This window comes from Triticum dicoccoides, chromosome 6B (genome assembly GCF_002162155.2).
Source record: "Triticum dicoccoides isolate Atlit2015 ecotype Zavitan chromosome 6B, WEW_v2.0, whole genome shotgun sequence".
NCBI classification, from domain to species: Eukaryota; Viridiplantae; Streptophyta; class Magnoliopsida; order Poales; family Poaceae; genus Triticum; species Triticum dicoccoides.
This window is the reverse complement of record NC_041391.1, coordinates 689,308,745-689,316,477: the sequence shown is the minus strand read 5'-3', so window position 1 is coordinate 689,316,477 and position 7,733 is coordinate 689,308,745.

The following is a 7,733-nucleotide window of genomic DNA, read 5'->3' as shown; positions in this document are numbered from 1 at the left end:
GAGGGTCGAGGGTTCAAGGGTTGTCGAGGGTTCGAGGGTCGAGGGTCGTCGAGGGGTCGAGGGTTCGAGGGTCAAGGGTTCTAGGTTTTCCAGGGTTTGAGGGTCGAGGGTCGTCGAGGGGCCGAGGGTTCGAGGGTCGAGGGTTGTTGAGGGGCGTCGAAGCGCTACCGAGTCCACCCCAAACCCTAGAGAAGCGTCGAGGCCACTAATTAAAATAATTCCTTGTTGTGATTAGCTAGGTCTACGTTTGCCACTAATATATACATCTGTCATGTTTGTATAATAATTGCCATGTTGTAATATTTGCAGAAACTATGGAGCACCGCCGAGACGAGGAAGCAGAACAGGTGTTGGGGGACATAATCGCAAACGGAGGTGATGTCATGTCGTATCTCAACGAAAGCGATGGTCTGGAAGGAGAGGGTGAAGCAGGCTACGGTTATCGAACAACGGAGGAGGAAGGACATGATTATTATGGCTCCAGTGACTGAATGCCGGTGCAAGAAGGAGACCGTGATGATGGCTCCGGTGACCGAACAGAGTCCGGCCAGGTATATATATTAATTAAGCTTGTGCTGACTAGCTAACTGATGCATTCATTGTTTTGGTATCTATACATATTAACTCTCGTCTTTCTTCTTTTTTCTAGCCCTCCGGATCGAGCACAACTTCGGTAAAGAAACGAGGCCCGAAGAAAAAGTTGCGCCCGGACGTAAGGTTCATGATCACAGCAATCGCGCCCGATGGCCTACCGATTGAACCCCTCCGGACCAAGGACGCATTTACTGCTCAGTGCGGGGTTCTTGTTAAGGACATGATCCCGATCAGCATCGAGCTATGGAATCAGCCTAAGAAGGAAGAGCTTCAAGTTTCTCTTGTCGAAGATGCATAGAAAGAGGATCTTTGAAATGCGCTAAAGGTAAATTTCACCCTACCGGAAGAGGAGGATCCGGAGAATCCAGTTATAGAGCCATTGATCAAGTCCTGTGCTCTCAAGAAGATGGAAGATCTATTCAGGAGGTGGAAGAATGATCTGAAAGCAAGTTTGTCGACAAAAAGAAGACACAAGAATTCACCGGCCGGTATGAGAAGATCAGAGATCAGTGGGACGCATTTGTGGCCAACAAGACATCGGAGAGGAGTAAGAAGATGTCAGCGACAAACAAGATAAATGCTATGAAGAAGGAGCATCACCATCGCACGGGGTCAGGTGGCTACCTCAAAGCCCGGTCGTTGTGGGCCAAGGCTGAGAATGACCTGCTTGCTAAAGGGGTCGAACCAGAGACATTGAACTGGCGAGATCGTCTAAGGACTTGGTTCTTCAGGGTTGGAGGAACCTTGGACCCTGTAACAGGGAAGTGCGTTTGGACGAGCGAGCAACTGCAAATACTGTCACGAAGCTTCAGGACTATATCGCCATAGCGCAGGAAGGGAGGTTTGTTCCAGATAGAGAGAAGGACGAGCTCACAATGGCCCTTGGGAATCCTGAGCACCCTGGACGGACACGAGGCACGCCAGACTCTGTTCCGTGGAAGGTTGGGTTTCCGGACGCAGGCGGTTACAAAACCCAGGAGAGGAGGAGGAAACAGGAGTAGAGTGAACTGCAGGAGCTGCATGCAAGGGTACGGAAGCTAGAGGAACGAGAAGCAGTTCGAATCAAGGGACCTGCCGAAGCTACCCCCGAAGCTACCCTGCCATCTCAGCGGAGAAGCTGTGTGGCTTCCACCGATCCGCTTCAGCTGGAGCCTGTCTTCATGGCTCCTGCTAGCTACCCCGTGGATGCTATCACGGAGTCTCAATAGTGCCACCTTATGACGCAATGGCAGAATTACAAAGTCAAGGCGGCTGTCGGCTCTGTTCGACCTACTGAACCCGGCGCAACTTTTCACTCTCGTCCAATTCCAGAAGGATATGCAAGGGTGATGGTGGAGGAAGTAACAGAGGAATTTGAGGAGCTTGTGCTTGACCACCCTACCGGTGAAGGGGAGACTAGGCTGGGTTCTGCTCTGAAGACTCCATGCCTATGGCGGAAGGAGCTCATCAACCTTCCGAACTGGACGCCTCCACCTCCTCCTCCTCCTCCTCCTCCTCCGGCGAGTCAGGGCACTCCGCCTCCTCCTCCGCCTGCTCCTCCAGCGAGTGATCAGGGCACTCCGCCTCCTTCTCCGCCTGCACCGGCGCGCCCGACCAGCCAGCCTCCTCCTTCTCTGCCTCGTCAGCAAGGGAGGAAGAGACCCGCCGCCGCTCCGGTTGCTCCGGCGCGTCGTAGTCCTTCTCCTTCGCCTCGTAAGCAATGAAAGAAGACAACCACAGCCGCTCGGCCTGCTCCGGCATCTAGCAGTACAGCCAGAGGCGGGAGGCAATACAGATTCGGTCCATCTCTCAAGACTCGAGAGAAGTTACCATATGATATGACCGTACAGGAAAATGAGGAGATCTATCAAGCCCAAGTAGAGGACTACTTCGAAACGCAAAGAGCTAAGAGACATCCACCTCCGGAGGAGAAGATAGATCCGATGAAAGCAAAGCGCACTTTGGACATCCTGCAGGGACCACCACCATCTCCGCCGCAAACCAACTATGAGCGCATTACTGAAAAAATATATAAGGAAGCAAAGCGGTTGGGAAGTACTTGCAGTGACAAAAGGTTACAAGAACGAAGAAGTGGGAAAAAAATTCCCCAGCTTGGCGAACAAGAGAATCAATCGTGCCCCCCGCTCCAGGTGTCTAGCGATATCGTTGCTAATCATCCGGGGATCTTGCCCGGTACCAATCCGGCAGATTACGTGCCCGACGATGCACATTTTGATACAATGGAGGTGGAAGAATTCAAATATGAGTACGGGAAGCCTCTCGTCAAAGATGTTTCTACTCTAATAACGATGATGTGAAGATTCCATGATTGGTACATGGAAACCTGCAGAAAGTTTGCAGGGGAGAAAAAATGGATACTTTAACACTGAAAGTTAAAGAGGATCATCATGACATCATTGGAATTGAGCAGTTGTCTGTTCCATTTGAGGAGTTCTTCCAGTTTTTCAATCAAAAGGCCCTCAATAAATTAACGGTAACTTGCTACTGTTTGTAAGTACTACTTCTGTCATTAAGTCTCTATATATAGCTCAGCTCTTTCACTGCATGTATATATAATTATCCTCGCTATATTATGCAGGTTGAAGATCGCCGAATGCAGAAAAGATGAAATGTATGATATTGGGTTCATTAACACAAATCTCATAGATCAATTTACGATTACATTTCATGCCAAAGAAACTGAAAACAACTTGCTACGATCGTTGGTAATAAATCAAAACAAAGATACAATACTCTTTCCTTACAACTTCAAGTGAGTGTTACTGTGTTGTGCATATTCGGTTTCCCTTAATTATTACTCAAGGTTATGTAATTGATGAGTTATGCATGCGTGCGCAGCTTCCACTATATTCTCCTAGAGATTAAGCTTTAGCAGGGACTAGTAAACATTTTAGACTCGAGACGAAAAGATCCCTCTGACTATGTGGACATGTCTAAAATGCTCGAGAAGTAAGTTGAATCGATCATTATCGCGCTATATCGGCAACTTTGTTCATTTCATGATATCAAGTAATTGTTTCTTTGTCTTGCAGGGTTGAAAAGTATTCACCGCACAAGTTTCGGGACTACCACGGGAACTGCGATGGAATTACCCGAAAGTAAGTACTACTAGCTAGCTAGTTCCACGCATCTCCCGTTGATTCTAGCTACTTTCATCAATGCCCATTTATAATGCTTCATTATCAGTTTGATTGACCTCTATTTCTCGTAAAGTGCTTGTGGCAGGAAGCCGGGAATAATTACTGTGGATACTACATCTGCGAGTTCATCTACAACGCGACGGCCAAGAATAGGCGGGGCTACTCTAATAGACAATATGAAGTGCGTAAGCAAAAATATTCATAATTTTATTTTATTACCATCATTTGTATTGAGTTTCATTCATATATATGTATTAACCCCTTCTTTAAATTAGATGTGGTCGATGCCGGATGAACTCCTACCACAAGATCGCATGCGAGCAATTCAAGAGTAATTGGCTGGATTCTTTCTTGACCACGTTATCAATAAAGCCGGAGAATACCACCATGCATGTGGAAGTTGAGTTCATATGTTAGGGTATTGTAAGAGATCTTACACATTGTATATATATATATAGCCAGTAGCGTCGGATAGATATATGATAACTTGTTGTTCGACCAATCTCTCAGAGAAGGAGAGGTCCATCACTTCTGTATATGTTCATGACGATCTTCTGTACTTAATAGTTTCCTTCATTTGCTTACTAGCTAGCTAGCGTGTCGAGTCCTCTCTATACGTAGCGTCGACTAAGCACGGAGATAAGAGAGGACACTTTTCTCTATTAGATAGCTAACACAATATATGAAACCCCTAAATTAACCCTACAACCCCCCCCCCAAACCCCACCCTCTTTCAGAAAAAAACAAAAAACCCAGCACCTGAAATGTTGACGCGTGGAAGCCTTTTGGTCCCGGTTGGTGGCACCAACCGGGACAAAAGGCGCCCCTGCCTAGGCAAGCGGCAGCGGCCACGTGGAGCCCCCCATCTATCCCGGTTCCTGGTCGAACTGGGACTAAAGGGACAGGGCTTTAGTAACGACCCTTTAGTCTCGGTTCGTGAACCGGGACAAATGGCCCTCACGAATCGGGTCGAATGGGGTTTTTTCTACTAGTGACTACTCTTGCCATTCTACCAACATTTCACCATCCTAGATCATTACAAAAGCCTACAAGTGCAACAGCTAAATAGGAAGATCACCTAAAAGTCTACAACCATAACAAAACAGACGAACACTAAAGAACACCATGTATTGACCACCAGACTAAAAGACATGAAAAGAACTAATGCATCTAGGGGCTAATCTTATTCAAAGAGTAGGCGCCACACCAAGGGAAACTGCAAAGGAAATATCCAGCCACTCATCTGAAGCACACCTGGCCACTGCTGTTGTGAAGCTCTGTAAACCCCACTTGCCACCTGCTCTATGAATCTTGCCTTTAGCATCAGGACCTTCCGATGTTCCTCATTTATGTGCAAAATTGTCCAATTTGTTATCCAGTGACAAAATAATTTTATTAGCACTATTGGATCATTAATCTGTTTTCTCTCAAATAAAGTGTCACTTTCACATATCCATATAGTCCAGATTATAGCATATACACCGACCAAAACCAACTGTTTTCGTTATTTGTTTTGAATAACTCTTAATCCATCTTCCAGAATAAACGTTTAGGTTTTCATGAGTATTAATCGAATGCACATTATCCAATGAAAAAATAAATTTGATACCACTTTGGATCATTAATCTTTTTTTCTTTCAAATACAATGTCACTTCCACATAGTCATATAGTCCAGATTATAGCATATACACCAACCATAACGAACTGTTTGTTTTCTTTCGAATAACTCTCAATCCATCTTACAACATAAGTGGTTATACTTTTCAAGGGTATTAATCAAATGCAGATTTAGAAAGGCTCCACACCAGCCTCGCAACTAAAGATTGGAAGAATAAAAATGCTCTCTCATCATGACAACAAAACACACAAACTTTACTCCACATCTATCCCCTCCTAAGAAGATTATTTTTAGTAGTATACTATTCTTCACCATTAACCTAGAAAGACTTTGACTACAGGTGGAATTTTTTATTTTCCATCAGATTTTTTAGGAAAACAACTATTAGCTACAAGCAGTCGTCTAAATAAATCCTTGACATTGAAGTTACAATAAGTTGTAACATCCATCTAGTTGTATCTTTTGTATCAGATACATCGGTTTCCTCAAAACTCAAGTAAAGGCTATCCCATTGAAACAAAGTATCACCCACATAGAGCCCTTTTGAATTTAAAATCATCCCAACCATTTTGTAACGCCTTAACCTTTTGTAAAGTCAAGAATAGGCTATTTTAAAAGCTCTTTTCTCCCACCGACCAGTCTTCCAAGGATCTGGTATTAGCCTCATTGCCCACCAGCTTTAACAATGTTGATAAAAAAATGTAACTGATCTTCATCAGGCTAGACCAGAAATGAGAGCCCACCTTTTGTTTAACCTGAGAAAGTCATTTATTATGAGCATGTTCAATTTCTAACTTCCACCACCATCTAGCCATAAAGGATTTGCTCATAAGTTCCAAATTGAATACCCCAAAGCCTCCTAGGCCTTCTTATTTGTACCAAGTTTTCCAGATATTTAGGTGACATTTCTTCTTATAATCATCACCTTGCCATACAAAATGAACCCTAAAGAAATCATCTATGTTTTTTAACCCAACAAGTATTGTGTAAAATAACATCATATAAAGAGGAATATTGCTTAAGGAGGCATGCACTAGAGTCAGCCTAACCGCAATGTTTAAATTTTTTCCCTTGCCAACATCCACACATCTTTCTTATATTTCCTTCATTCCAAATAGCCACAAATTAATTTAAGACTGTTCATTTTTGCAGGAAAAGATATCGGAATTCGCGCAAATAAAACTGAGTGGGCATCGTAAACTTCTACAACACATGTATGCACGTAACAACTTGCATCCATTGTCACGATCGACACATACAATTGCATGCCCTACAAAATTCCCTCATTATTATGTGCATGTACTTAGCCTTACATTCATACATCCGTGAGTGAGTACAAGCAACTTGCAGGCACATACATACATATGCATGTGAAGTCATTATATAGGTATGCATCTTAAGTTAGTCCTCTGTACGATTCTACCCATTAATTACTTCTTATTATTTAATTCCAGAGACAAATAGAGTTGTTAGGTGTGTTTGTCATTCCCAACTACATGTTGATTGTTTTCTTCTTGTTGTAAGCCTTTCGATTTTACACTAGAAGGTCTATGGCTCATCTTTTTTTGAATAACAAAGAAGCCATCCTCCTATTTCTATTAAACAAACCATCTTGTTCACAAACATTACACCTACAAATCTTCAATCATTTCACCATCCCAGATCATTCTAAATTGGAAGATCACCCAATAGGCAAACACCAACGAACATCAGCAAGTCATAACCACTATATTAAAACAACTAAACAAGAGAAAGACCAAAAGAGAACTAATGCATTTAGGAGCTATTATTCTCCAAATATATGGTGCCACACCAAGGGAAACTGCAGAGGAGGTCTTCCGTCATGGATCCGGAGAATGTCTGTTCGCTGCCTTTGTGAAGCTCTGTAAACCTCACTTGCCACCTGCTTTATGAGTCTTGCCCCCAACATCAGCACCTTTCTATTTTACACCTTTATCTCCGAAATTGCCCAATTTGTTATCCAAGAAAACATCAATTTAGCTAGTATTATTGGATCAATAATCTAATTTCTTTCAGATACAATGTCATTTCTACATCTCCATATAGTCCAGTTTTTAGCAAAAACACCAACCAAAACCAATTGCCTGTTTTGTTTTGATAACTTTTGGTCCATCTTCCAAAACAAATAGTTAGATTTTCAGAGGTATTCCTTAAATCAAATGCACAGTTAAAATACTACATACCAATCCGGCAATTGCACATTAGAAGAATAAATGCTCAATTTTCTCATCATGTTCCCAAAATGAGCAAACTTTACGCCCATCACTTTCACTCCAAGAGCAAATTATTTTTTGTTAAGATGCTATTCTTAACCTTTAAGCAAAGAAAGACTTTGATTTTAGGTGAATTTTGACTTTTC